The 15,286-nt window shown below is 36.6% G+C and overlaps 1 long non-coding RNA gene across 1 annotated transcript; it reads right to left on the bottom strand.

Moving 5' to 3' along the window:
- Positions 1-1,283: 1,283 nt before the first annotated feature.
- LOC116644698 lies at positions 1,284-6,608 on the bottom strand. Its single transcript, XR_004301809.1, has 3 exons — positions 6,434-6,608; positions 5,212-5,377; positions 1,284-1,346 (listed from the first exon to the last, which is right to left on the bottom strand). It is a non-coding gene; the product is annotated as an uncharacterized LOC116644698 (long non-coding RNA).
- Positions 6,609-15,286: the final 8,678 nt, after the last annotated feature.

Raw genomic sequence — 15,286 nt, 5'->3', positions numbered from 1 at the left:
AAGAAAAAGTGGTGAAGCTCACTGCTGTTGACAGTCCAACTCTACCCGCGTGACTGGGCAGCGCTCCTGCCGAGAGCCGTTCTTGCCCCTCATTATAGGAATGGTCATTAATGTTTAATACCTGCTGGAAGAGAGAGTGGCTTTGTGGGCCGTGGGCTGGGAGACTGGTGTTGTCTTCTTTCCTGGTATTTATGGAGCTTCAGGGCTTGAGTGACATTTCCATCCCGCAGGTCGAGTTCTCCCCGCAGCTGACTCCTCAGAGGCAGCGGAGCAGGTTGCTTTTCCCATCTGCCTCTTCCTCTGATCTCCAGGCTTGGCAAATTAGTTTTCAGACAAATAAAAAATATTTTGATAGTAACTCCTTGTTTATAATATCCCCCCGGGGAGGGAGTAATCAGCCTTAGAATATCAGGCAGGCCATCAGTTTAACCACAATTTAAGCCCTGCAATCTGGTGAAACATAATTTCCTCTCTCTTTGTTGCTATTTTCTTTTTTTTTCCTGCCCTTTGTTCTTTTCAAAATCCTGTTGTCCAAATAATTATATTTTGGAGGATTAATCATCATAAGGTAACCACAACCACTGGAAAAATCATGTTTTGGTTTTTTCTCACTTATATCAGAAAATGAGTTTGAATTCATAAACCAATAGTGTTATCTTTGCAGCCGTGTAAAAACATGCAGTGTATATATTTGGGTGAATCTACCTTTGTGACTGGTATGTAAATATGTATGTAAAACTGCACAAATACAGAATCAGACCCCTTAACTCATATTAAGAAGGAACAGCTAGCAAATGGCTAAGAATTATTTAAAACCATCCTAAACCAACTTAAGTATCATATTTTTTTTTATAAAAAGAATTGTAGGAACGTTGACTTACGTCTGACTATAATTAAACAAACCAAACCAATAAACTATTCCCAGTATACTAGTAGGTCTTTTACATTTCGGAGAACTTTGCTTTCAGAATTCTAGAAGGCACATAAAGGCAGTGGAAGAAAAACTACCTACACAGAGACCCATAAAGGACAGGAATTTACGCATTAGGGAGCAAAAACATAGGCAGTAAGAAAGAAAAAAAAAAAAAAGAAGAAGATGGTAATGAGTCAAGCAGTGAAATAAACATCATTACTGAGAAAAGAAAGTAAGAATGTACCTCCCATTCTCCATTCATACTTTTCTCTTCAAAGCAATCCTGAAGGCGTGAGCTGCAGATTCTAAAAAAAAACTCCAGGGATGTGTGTGACCAGTAGAGAGCATGGTATGGATGCTAGAGTCACTGAGAAGAGCTGGTAATGGTGCCAACAACTGAAACCAGAAAAGGTGACTCACGGAAGTCGTTGTTCTGTAAGGGGGAGATGCAGAGATCAGACTGGGTACAGTTGGAAATATTGGTTTCTTGTAGAGATACTAACCTATAAAAACATATTAATTTAAAATGTTGGCTTAATTAATATTCCAACAGCTTGTGATTAAGAAGGGAGGAAAGGAAAAAACAAACAAACAAAAACCCCACAAAATCTTACCCGTGTCTTAAATTTACTACTGGGTGCTTGGGAGGAGGGTTGGGGGGGGGGATAAATCATCAAAAACCAGATTCCATTAAAGTAATTACCCAAAGAATTCCTTGAGAAAACAACAGCAACAACAAAAAAGAATTGATATAGGTATTATATAACAAGTGGGCTATTTTAAAGTGATACATCAGCAACAGAATGCACACAGTTGGAATAAAAAGAGCATTGGTATAGAGCAACCATTTTTGGACAATGTAGCTGGTGGGAAAAGGAATGCAAGGGAAGGGGATACTCATGAGAATCAATTCGAAGGACAAACCCTAAGGATTAAATATGGAAGTCAAGATATAAGGAAGACAAGATATTTCAGGGCTCTGATGTGTTATTTAGTAGCTCTATGGAAATCACCCTTTCTTCTATCATTTTTTTGGGGAAGCAACATTTCTGCATAGGTCCTAGGATAGCCCGATGGATATATATGACACGTGGCCCCTTCCTTCCAAATATCTAGGTAGCTTGTATTGTTTTACAAATGAAAGCCACTTTTCTTGGCTAAATGTGCTAGAGAGTGAAAAACTAAATTAGTAAGTTTAGGTAGCAAAAAATAACCCAAGTGAGCTCTCAGATTTAGAAGCTTGCCAAAACTGAGGATAACTCTATTTTTAGGACTTGGCTTTATTTTCATTCTCTGAAAATAAGCAATGAACATGTATGGAGCAACATATGTAAAGGTTATTTATCAAAAGCACTGTGTGTACTAGTAAAAATTGGAAATAATCCAGCCTTCCATTATTAGGGAACTGGTTAAATAGGTTACTGTACATGCATGCCATGAGAACTGACTATGAAAATGTAAGAAAAAAAAGGCAAAGCCCTTGAGCTACTGGTAAAGAAAGACCTCCAAGAGGTATCACTGGGTGAAAATAGCAAAATACAGAACAGTCTATACTGTGCTACATTTTATGGAAGAAAGAGAGGACATAACAATACATATCTGCATTTCCTTGGTCTTGCATAAAGAAATTCTGGAAGAATACTCAGTAATTAATAATATGGTGACCAGTTGGTGTCAGAGAAAAATGGGGCTGATGAGAGTAGAGGTGTGAACTAAACTTTTTACTATATACCATTTTGTATTGTGTATTAATCATGTAAACGTATTCCCTATTCAATTTTTTTAAATAAATAAGAAATGAAACAAAATGAAAAATTAAATACAAACTTTTCAGTGCACAGAGACTATTCAAAGGTATTATATTTTAAAATTTTGTGGTGACTGTTTTCCTAGTACATTAGCCTTAACTAAGAATATTACTATTTACTTTTTGGTTTCAGTTCTCTGCTTTCAAATGTCTACTCACATTTTGGGGGTAGACACTGAAAATTTATAAGCTGACGACTATTTCAAAGAAGGAAAGTGTTCTGACCTTAGTAAGGAACTACCTCTGCTGGAATAGAAAAATTGGCCATGGTGAGGCCCAATTTTACATCCATTCTGCCATTTCAGGGAATTCAGTGGGAAGTTTCCTCTCCAGTAGCAGCATTTGAGAACAATGTGCTCACTCTTCTAAGGGAAATCTCACAATTCTGTAAGTGTTATAGGTTCCATTTGTTGTTATCTATAACCTATTTGTCATAGTTTGCTTAATTTCAGGTTTTTCAATGAAAAAACTTTAATGAATTTTTAAAAAGATTTTATTTATTTGAGAGAGAGACAGACAGAGATAGCAAGAGAGAGCACAGCTAGGAAGAGAGGGAGCGATGTGGGGCTCCATCCCAGGACGCTAGATCCCAGGACCCTGGGATCATGACCTGAGCCGAAGGCAGACGCTTAACCGAGTGAGCCACCCAGGCGCCTCCTTCAATGATTAATCAGGGAAAAAATTCCAGTGTTTGACACCCTTTATTGTAACATGGGAGGGGTCTTTCACAGCATCGCTCCATGACCCCTATGCCTCCCCCCAACCCTTCTCTTTAGAAATCTTTGTTTATACATTTGTAAATAGGCATTGTTTTGAAAAGTGTAAATTCTTCACTTATCTTCACTTATCCTTGAAGAAATCATTTGAATCTTGTTACTAAGCATAGTAATCTTACATAGTTCTTATTTGGCATCCACCTACTTTTATATTAAACTTGCCTACTGAGTGGCTTTCTTCCTTTGTCAGCATTGATCTGGCTAGTGACTTTGAGGACCTTATAACTTAAATTATTTGGGCTGGCTTCAAGGCTATTTCAGATGACTGTTGAAGGAAAGTGAAGTAGAATTTATGGTATGATGCATAAAGTAATTTGTTTGCTTTGGTTGCAAGTAACAGAAAACTGAACTAAAATTACCTTAAGCAAATATATTGATTCACTTAAGACCACCTGGGTGACTTAGTCGGTTAAGCATCTGCCTTCAGCTCAGGTCATGATCTTGGGGTCCTGGGACCCAGCCCTGCATGGGGCTCCCTGCTCAGTGGGGAGCCTGCTTCTCCCTCTCCCTCTGCCCCTCCCTTCCCCTGCTGGTGATCTCTATCTCAAATAAATAAATAAAATCTTAAAAAAAAAAGATTCACTTAAATAAAAATTTCAGCTGTAGGGATGACTACAACTATGAGCTAAGGGTTTGTGACATTATTAGAATTCCCTCTGTCTTTCTCTATGATTTCCCTAACTCTGCTTCCTTCTTATGCCAGTTTTCCCATTAGGCTAACTTCATGAGGCAAAAATGGCTGCAGTTCTTCCGAGACTCACCTCCACAGCCTACCATTTACACTAAGTTATGTGGCAAACAAAAACAAAAACAAAAACAAAAAAAAACCTCCCACATTCCAATGGCTCACATCAACAAAAGGTTTTTTCTTTTTTTAAAGATTTATTAATTTACTAGAGAGAGAGCATGCACAAAGGGAGATGCAGAGGGAAAGAGAATCCTCAAGCAGACTCCCCACTGAGCTGGAAGCCCAACGTGGGGTTTGATCCCAGGAATCCGAGATCATGACCTGAGCCAGAATCAAGAGTCGGATGCTTAACTGACTGAGTCACCCAGACACCCCAAAATTATTTTTCATTCACTATACATTTTCATTGTAGGTCAACTGTAGCTCTGTTTCACATAGTCCTTATTCCAGGACCCAGGCTGCTGGAGCAGACCCTGCGTGGGACATTGCCAGTATTATGGTGGTGGGGGGGCAAAGAGTGGAAACACAGTGTGGGCTCTTAAAGCTCCAACTCCAACTATGTGGCACACACTACTTCTTCTTATATGTCATTAAACAAAGTAAGTTTTATGCCCTAGTCTGAAGTCAATGGGGCTGGGAAATATAACCGTATGTTAATTCACTGAACAGAATTACCTTTGCCCCAGCATTCCAAAGTAAGTCTTGAGACTCATACTGATTAGACAAACTAAGGTTCCACGCTGAGTTGTTGAACTAATCATAGTACCAGAGGAACAAAAATCTGATTGGCTTAGCCTGGGTCACATCACACACCATTGAAACCAGAGTTAAATTTGGCTTCCCTGGACCCAAAAGTATCCCCCAAAGAAAATTGGAGGTCTTTGTGGTGAGACAGGGGAAATGGTTGCAGGGGATGAAACCTGGCATCCAGTATATAGATTATACTTAACAATGTTTACATCACATTTCTTGTAGGTAATTTAATGACTGATAAAAATTAAAACAAAAAAAAAAAATTACAGCATACCATCTCTCCAAATTTGAAGTCATCTTGGCAGGGTGTGTCTCCCCAAGTTGGTGAAAAGAATATGGGTTTTGGGATTAGAAAGACCTGTGTCTTTGTTAGAAAGACCACTATGTCTCTTTTACTGGCTTTGTGATTGTGGATGTAAAAGTCCTCTCCTTAGCCTCATCTGTAAAATAAATTAGTAATACTTAATACATACATATACATATGTAATACTTAATACATACAATACAACATAATAATAATACTTAATAGTATTATATTGAAGGAGACAATATACACAAAGTGAGAGAAAAACACAACAGGTGCTCCAAAAAATTGTCTCCTTCCCACCAGTGGCCTGATAGAAGCTGCTAACGAACTGCAAACAGTGGTCAAGGGAGGCTTCTTTTAACAAAGAAAAATTAGTTAAATTTCATAAGCAGTGCTTCAGCTGCTCCTTCTTAACCTGAGCAAAACAAACGAAACACCACACAGTATTTTGCTGTTGATAATGCCATTCCATCAAAAAGAAGGGACAAAACGCATTCTCTTCAAAACTGAGATTGCAGACAAGATAGCAGAGGGAATTTTGAGACCTCTTTATCATTGATAATGTATATTTATGAAAAGAAATGGAAACAGATAAACTGTAAACCCACTGTTAACACATTCTTATATATCTGTCACTACGCGATTTCACCTAGAGAAGGTGGTATGTCAATTATATTATGTATAGGATTTGGTTTTAAATGAAGCCCACTCACCTGCAATTAATATTTTATACATAGTGCTTAAAGATCATTAAATAAAGTGTAGAACTTCAAGGCTTCAAATTGACTCTCCAGTTAATTATACATGGATACCTACTTAAACTTCACCAAGGACAGGCTGTTGTGATTTCATCTTAATTCCTATTTTAAAACTGGCGCATATAATGTGTATGTATCTGAATCAGTGATTCTCATATTCTCTTTGTGGCTGGTGCAGCAATGCAGCTAGCTCCCTAACGTCAGTTCAAGCCATGGTATGAGTGGCCGCAAAGTCCAGGAAAAAATCATAATTACAGATTCATGCACTCTATGATATGTCCTCCTGATCGTATAAAACTTTGTCTATCCATCCCCCTACCTAACAGTATTCTCAAAGGTAAGTCCTATTGAGGACTAGGCACCATAGATTAAAATGCGAATATTAAAGCAAACGAATTGCAATGTCAGTTATATAATGAAGCCACTGTCACCTTGAAAGCTTCTCTTCCCACGTGAACACAAAGCAGAGAAAGCAGCAGCTTTGGTAGCTGTGGCAACCACACCGCCAAGCCTGGAGAGCGAATGTTTCCAGCGCAGCTTTCGTGCCCCTCTGGTGCTTTGTAGATTCTGCTAACGTTAAGGCCTCTTAGATTCTCAACTTGGTGAATTCATCCAGCTGGGAAAATTAGAGCTGTGATCAGGAGACAAAAGGAGGCTTGCTTTGTGTCTGACAAAGGTAGGAAAACACCCTCCAGTTGAAGCTCCTAATGACCACCCACAACAGCATCACATATTGCAAATATTTATCACGCATATCCTTTGTTTAAATTCTGAGAAGAATACAAAGCCAGTTTACTTGCATGAGACAACCACTGCATTAATTGCCCCCAAAGCTTGCACGTTTAAGATGGATGTCAAAAAAAAATCTGCATGTTACATAGTCCCAGAATTGTGTGCCATGCTGAAGAGCATTTATTAGACATTTGTGGAATTTTATAATCCAGTAGTCTAAGCATTAAGATCCAGATACACCTATGTAATTGTTTCCTTCAACAGAACAAAACAGTGCTCGTAAATGAACAAGTTTCACATTTATTTTTATCTTCTATAGCTGTTTAAATTTTTTTAATCTCTTTGTATATATTTCTGGGAAAAGAGTAAAGAGTAGGAGACAAAGTAAAAAGGAAATAGTCTTCTTGACCAAAGGGGACATCCTGATTGATCAAACATTTATAGTTTACTTGTGTCACCACTGCTCAGGAAAGCAAAGCAGACACTTGCCGTGTGTCCCTGCAGTTACAGTGAATGGGGAGCCTCACAGTCATCCGTGTATCCTGTGGACGGAGAGGGGCCCATAGTAACCATCCTCCCTTACTCCCTACTAACAGTCTCCCTCGATTTGGGGGAGCAGTGATGTGAACGTCTCAACGGTTACATTTCCCTGCAGAAGATGGTGACCTTTCAATGGACAGCACTTCCAGAAAAGCTTTTTAAAATAGGCTGACCACGTATTCCCCTTCTTTCTTCTTGCCAGAGCTAAGGCAGCACTTTGTATCTTGAAGTTGTGGACCAGACCTGAGGAGACTGAAGAACGGAGAGCCATAAGGAGCCACTGTGGCAACTGTGAGCTCCCTACCTCCTGACACCTCACTACATGAGAAACAAATAAATAGTTGTCATATTCAGGTCTCTTCTAAGTGACCAAGTATACTTCCTAACAGATCCAGAACAAAATAACCCTAGGAAGATAAAAGTGCTAAATTATGTGTTACAGACTCTCAATGCTCTTAGAATTGAGATGGGAAAGGCTATGGAATGAAGATTTAACTATTAAAGAAGATTTCACAGAGGAGCTATGAATAGGCTAAAACTTGAGCAGAGTGGGATTTATCTTAATAAAATGTACGATGGCTTAAAGATACAGGTGACTGGGGAGAGGCTGGGGAGCACTACAGAGCTTGGACTGACCAGAGCACAGAAGTCACGGCAAGCCTTGACGCACAAGAACTTGTTTTTTATTTGATGAGTTACCAACAATCTAAGTCCTTGGAAAGTGACATAAGGAAAAAAATATTTTAGGAAAAATAATTTGTTAGGAAGATGCAGGAAAGAAGCAAGCAGAGAGAAGGGGAGAGCACTCTGAAGGCGGTGGCAATAGTTCTGGAAGGAGGAGCTGAGATCTAGCCCATGGTGGTGGTGCTGGAGGGCAGTATCGCTCAGGCGCCAGGTACCCACCCAAAGGAAGTGACCTCGTCAGGGTCCAGCATAAATAGTGTGGGAGAAGCCGTGGCTTCAGAGGAATGTGGGCAGGGAGTTCACCTAGAATTATGGGGAGACAGCTAACACAAGAATGAGGGAACTGCACCAAGCTACATTTCCAAAAGTGAGGTGAACCAACTTTAGTTGGAGTTTTCCCAAACAGAAAGTCAAAGCAGAGACGGAATTGTTCAAGTTCGACTCCCAGAACGCCCGGCAGTGGGATTCCCACTGATGCTAATAAAAGTAAATAATCCACATACAAATAAAGCAAATGGTAATTAGAGATAGAATCTCAAGTGGTCTAGTTATCCGCAACTTGGAGAGAAGACAGGACGAGTTTGGGAGGGTTTGGTTAGGCAGATCAAGAGGTACTGACAGAAATAATTCCAGTGATATATCAAAGGCTTGCCATGAGCCTGCACACTCAAGAGGCTGCCTGGGTCCTAGTAACACACAAGTTCTCCCATAACGATTGACTAGTCAGTTGAGTAATAAATCATAGAGCTGCACATTCACTCCACCTGGTTGACGCCTCAACATCACTGCCTGGGACTGGGAAAAGGCAGAAGAGCACTCAGAGTGCCCTCTAGGAAGTGAACTGCTCTTCCCATTTCCTGGGAGGAGAGGCCCATCTAGGGTAAGGAGTGGAGCAAGAAGTCACCCGGTTCTAGGAAACAGTGTTTAGTATAGGGAAGCAAGCAAACAAACAAAAACTAATGTGGAAAAGGGTTAGTAACAATATCAAAAAATTATGTCAAACATTTAGTACTTTTACTGCTGAATGGATACTACATAAATGTTGAGGTAGCTATCTGAGACCTGCTCTTGCCCTACATAATAGACTATTAATTGTCTGCCATGTCCATTATCAACAGAATAGCTAGATATTGGTTAAGTGAAGTAGCGAGAGAAAAGATTTCTATAAATATGTACCAGCCATAAAGAGATTGCAGCCTAAAACTTGCAGAGTCTTAGTGGGACAAATGACAAAAAGAATTTTAGGAGTCACACCCACGCATACCAGTAGGTGTAGAGGATGCTCATCATTGAAGTCAAAAATATTTAAAATAAATTATTATACTAATTCTTTCTTAAATTTTTACAGAAATTCCTGCTCTTTTTGGTATTATTAACATCCCTTTTTCCTCTTTTAAAACTCTTCTCCAAATCACATTTTCTACTTCAATTTTACTAGAGTGAAAAAGTAACTTTTGGTTTGACAAGTGTTATTTTCTGTGAAGACCCACAGTACAGATCATCTGCTTACCTAAAACTAATATTTACTATATGACAGGCAGCATATAGACAAGTGGTGTGAACCTGTAACATAATAACTACATAATTTCTTATTCTCAAAATTTTTATTAAATACAAACAAAACCTGATAAAATGGAATATTTTGAGCTACGGGCAAAACACAAAGGTGATTCTGAAACTAGGAAACCCACTATTATAATATAATTGCAGAATCCACTGCAAATATGTAACGATTCTTCAGTCTGGGTCACATCCTTGTAAGAGACTCAGAGGAAAGCAATCCTTGGCTCTCAATCTTTTCTCACATTTCAGTCACTGAGTGACTGACTAGTGAAACTCCTCTCCCAGATGGCCCATGTGGGCTAGGTCAAACTTCATGTAGTCAAATATTAGTTCCCTTGAGGCAATATGCAAATGAAACAGAGCATATATGCAAGCCAAAGCCATAGTGAAGGATTCTAGCAACATTTTTTCTCAACTATGCCAGGCAAACTACCATAAAAATATCCCATTCCTTCAAAATTAGTGGGTTATTAATGGATGAAACATTGGAAATCTAAACAATGACTTTTGAAAATATATATTTGATTTAACTTTCTACTTTCAAATGCAATGTGGTAACACACTCTGAGGCACGCCCACACCCTCCACCACACACACAGCATTAAAGGAATAATTCTAAAGTAACCAAGAAGAAATTTAAAATAAAAATAAACATTGGGGAAACAGAAAAAAAAAATAACCAAAGCAACACCAGAACTTTGACTGTGCAGTTTATATTTTTAGTTTAACTTTTATTTTTTACTTTTTTTTTTTTGAAGATTTTATTTATTTGATAGAAAGAGACACAGCGAGAGAGGGAACACAAGCAGGGGGAGTGGGAGAGGGAGAAGCAGGCTTCCCGCGGAGCAGGGAGCCCGATGAGGGGCTCGATCCCAGGACCCTGGGATCATGACCCAAGCCAAAGGCAGATGCTTAACCACTGAGCCACCCAGGCACCCCTTTAGTTTAACTTTTAAATTTGTAACACATTCACATAGTTCAACATATATATATGTTGTATATATATGTTTATATATATTAATATAGTTTAATTTAAATGTCTACACTGAGACTACACTGTCTTTTCCCATCTTCTCAGGATCTCTGGGTGATTTCCATTTCTCCTCTAGTTCCAGGGAAATCCTATGAGGTTAATGGGTAAAATGGAAAGTACAGAAACAGATGTACGTGTATAAACTCACACATACACACATATAGGAATTTAATAGAGGACTTTTCAAATCAGGGGCAAGGACAGACTATTCAGTAAAAATCATTGAGTCAACTGGCTAAACATCTGGGGAAAAAGTTATTCTTATTTTACGGCATAGAAATGCGAACAAATAAATATACTCCAGGTGAATTAAAGATATAAACCCTAAAACTATAACATTAGTAGCACTAAATATAGTATAACTTCTATGATCACCCTGGGGTTAGCAAGAATATTGAAAACAAGCCAAGAAACATAGAAGGAAAGACCACCAAAACTACTTAAAAGTTTAAAACTTCTATTCAAGAAAAGACTCTAACAAAAGTTAAATGGCAGAAAAGAAAAATATATATATTTGCAACAAGTACAACAGGCAAAGTACTAATAATCAAAATCTATAAGGAGTTCTTATTTCAATATTTATGTGAGAAAAAGAAAAGAACACAATGGAAATATGAGCACAGGTTATAAGGAAGCAATTCACAGAAAAAGAAAAAAACAAATGGACAGTGAATATAGTTAAAGAGATGCTCAGCCTTACTAGGTATCAAAAAATGTACATTAAACCAACAAGATACAAGTTGTTTACCCTTTAGATTGGTAAAAAAAAATTAATGAGATGAATATCGAGTATCAGTAATAGAGAGAGGAAATCTTCAGCCTCATACCTTGGAAGTAGAAATAAATAAATAATATATACACATATTCGTTTAGATAGAGAAAATTTATGTACCAGAATTCCAAGGAGGTTAAGAAGGCAGGCCAAACTGGCAAGAACCATGCACCACACTCATCCCCCCACCCAAGAAATGTAGTTGTCTAGAGAGACTGCACAACACTTTTAAAGGGACTTCCAGACCAGGAGGAAGGTCAGGCAAAAGACAGCTGGCTTTTGGCAAGCACTGAAGCAGGAGAGGAGCCAGGGAGAGGGCAGAAGACCAAGTAAGAAGTGGGGGGGCTGATGATATCATTTATTATGACTTCTCTTTTCTTCAAGGAGGTTTCAAAGCTCAGGAATTTGGAGTATGATTGGCTTTTTTGGAGGAAAACACTGAAAGGGTAATAAACTTCAAATACAATTAAAGCATTGTAAAAGAAGTAAAGGGTGAATTTATGGGGTAGCTTTGAACTGCCACAAACTCTGGGATTGGAGTTTGGTCCAAGTTGAACCCATCTCTTACAGGCAGGAAATCTCTAGTATTAAAATTACAAATAATAAATAAGAAAGATACTACGCATGTGTTTGTGTATATCTCTGTGTATATATACCTACATAATTTAGCATGATTTTTTATTAGTGTTATAGCACTTTCAACTTTGGAAATCGTTTTATGTTCTAAAAGTATATATATTTGCATTACTGAAAAGAAGTTATTATTTGTTTTTACTCATGACTGGCCATCCATTTTTATAGATTGAATACTCTCAGTCAATGAGCAAAGAGGTTGTATTGTGCTGTCCTCGGAAAAGTGTTTGCTCACCATCTGTTTATGCTACCATTGGCTTTACGTATTATTTTTCTTCTTATTTGATTCAAAGAACACATACGTAGTTTAATAGGTTCATTTAAACTGTAAGGCTAACCTCTCCCCACTCCCCAGAAACAGAAGGCAGTATCTTCCCTGACCCACCTTTCTCTCTTGTGGATTGATAGTTTAAATCTTTTGCATTTTATTCTCATTACTTTTTTGTAGAAGTCCTTCTTGTATTCTTTTTTTTTTTTTAAGACTTTATTTATTTATTTGACAGAGAGAGAAAGACAGCAAGAGAAGGAACACAAGCAGGGGAAGTGGGAGAGGGAGAAGCAGGCCTCCTGCTGAGCAGGGAGCCCAACGACGCGGGACTCCATCCCAGGACCCTGGGATCATGACCTGAGCCAAAGGCAGATGCTTAACCACTGAGCCACCCAGGTGCCCCTCCTTTTTGTATTCTTAGTTGTATTTTTTATGGCTTATCCCACCGTGTGGGTTGTATTTCACTTTATTTGGGATGTCTTTAGTAAACTCAATTATTTATTCAGTGTTAATTCCAATTCTTTCTTTATGATTGGTTTCTCTTTTTTAAGCCATTTTTTTTTTCTTTCTTTCTTTTGTTTTGTTTTACAGTTTTGGTCTTAAAAAAACCTTTCCTACTTTGAAATTCTGAAGATACTCTCCTATTTTATTTCCCAGAAGATTAACTGTTTTGCCTTTCATATATTAAAATATAATTTTATAAATGATTTTTATGTATGATGATTTGTAGATGTCTAGTTTCATTTTCCAATATAGATGTCCAACTGTCCCAGCACCTTTTGTTGAAAAAGCTATCCTTTCTATTTAGCTTTTCATGCCATCCTTTTTTAAAAGATAAAAGCTCATATATCCTTGGGCCTATATTTAGGTCCAGTAATTTGTTTTATTATCCTGTTTAGGATACTTCTACCAACACCATGCTCACTTAATAATTACGTATTTGTAAGTTTTGATATTTAACAGATTATGTTCCCTATTATTTGTATCCTTTAAGTTGCCTTAGTTATCCTTGACCCTTTGCATTTCTATTCCATCAAATAAAATAAAATAAAATTCAGATTTTGATTCGGGTTGTTTGAGTCTATATTTTGTTTGCAAAAAAAGGATATCTTTAAAGATTGACATTCTAGATATTAAGATGATCACCAATACACAGCAATATAAACTCTCCAGAATTAAACACAAAGAATAAAACCATTAACATAGCCTAACATATGTGTACTTTGAATCTCTAAAGTACTGGGAAGGAAACATAAAAATATTGAAATACTTGCTGAAAAATTTCTAAATTCGATGAAAACTATAAATCCACAGATCCAAGAAGTTCAATAAATTCCATGCATCAGAAAGATGAAGAAAACTATTCTAAGACTCATCATAATCAATTCCTTAAATCAACAATAAAGAGGAAATTTTAAAAGCAGCCAGAGGAAAAAGATACATTATCTACAAAAGAATAAAGACCAAGATGACAACAGATTTCTTTTTGGAAACAATGCAGCTGGAAGACAGTGATGAACCATCATTAAAATACTGAAGGAAAAATTGGCAACCTAGAGTTTTTTATTCAGAAAAAAAATTTGTTTTCAGCAAAGAGGACAAAAGATTTTTCAGACTTACAAAAAATTTTTTAAAAATCAATAACATTTAACTTATATTATAAGATATATGAAAGGAAGTCCTTTAAGTAGATGAAAAATAATGCCAGGAAAACACCTAGACCTACACAAAAAATGAGGAGCACCACAAATGTAACTATACAGGTAAATATAAAGACTATTTTTATATATATTTATTTACATAAATCTCTAAAATATAATAAACTGTTTAATGCAAAAATAATAATCAAAGAGTATGAGATTTTTAACATATATATACATAAAACATATGACAAAAAAACAAATAAATAAAAATAAAACATATGACAACAGTGCATAAAGGCCTGGAGGAAAGAAATAGAAATATACTTTTGTAAGCTTATTATACTATACATGAAGCAATATAATATCACTTAAAAGTAAACTGTAGTAAGCTGAAGATGTACACTATAAGGCTTTAAGTACTACTAAAATAACACCAAAAAATTGGCTCTATTAAGCTAACAAAGGAAATAAAATAAAATTATTTTTTTAAAAACCCAAAAGAAGGCAGGAAAAGAGGAAAACAAAAATAAAGAACAGATAGAACAAAGAAAAATCAAATAGCAATATAGTAGAGTTAAACCCAACAAAGGAATAATCACATAAAATCTAATTATCCCAAATTTAAAATCTAAAGTACCCAAACACCCTGATTTAAAAGTAAAGATTGTCATATTGGCTAAGAATGTAAGACCCAACTGTATGCTGCCTACAAGAAATTCACTTTAAGTATAAAAACAAGAATAGGTTAAAGGCATAAAGATGGGAAAAGATACACCATGATAACACTAATCAAAAGAAAGCTGGAGTTAGCTATATTAATTTCAAAATTCAAAACAAAGAATATTATCAAGAGAAAAAGAGTGTTTTTTTATGATGATAAAAAGATCAATTTATCAAGAAGACATTATCCTAAATGTATGTGTACTTAATAATAGAACTTCCACATATGTGAAACAAAATTAAGAGAACTTAAAGGAGAAACAGAAAAATCTATAATTATAATCAACAATTCAATACCCTTCCCTCAAAAGTTGGTCTAACAAGTAGATAGAAAATCAGTAAAGATACAGAATACTTGAACAACACTATCTGCCATTTGCTCTAATTCACATCTGTAGAACACTCAACAACAGCAGAATATACACTTCTTTCATGTTGCACATGAAACATTATCAAAATAGACTATATTCTCGCCCCAAAATAAGTCTCAGTAAATTAAAAAGATGTGCTCTCTGATCAAAATGGACTAAAACAGAAATCAATTAACAAAAATATATCTATAAAATTCTCCAATACATAGAATTTAAGTAACACATGTCTACATAATCTATGTATCAAAGAATTCAAAACAGAATGTAGTAAGTACTTTGAACTGAGTCAAAATAAAAGCAACACATCAAAATTTGTGGGGTGCTG

Source organism: Phoca vitulina, unplaced genomic scaffold, assembly GCF_004348235.1.
Source record: "Phoca vitulina isolate PV1807 unplaced genomic scaffold, GSC_HSeal_1.0 scaffold1, whole genome shotgun sequence".
NCBI classification, from domain to species: Eukaryota; Metazoa; Chordata; class Mammalia; order Carnivora; family Phocidae; genus Phoca; species Phoca vitulina.
Note: the sequence above shows the minus strand (reverse complement) of the source record. Positions and strands in the feature narration are given on the sequence as shown.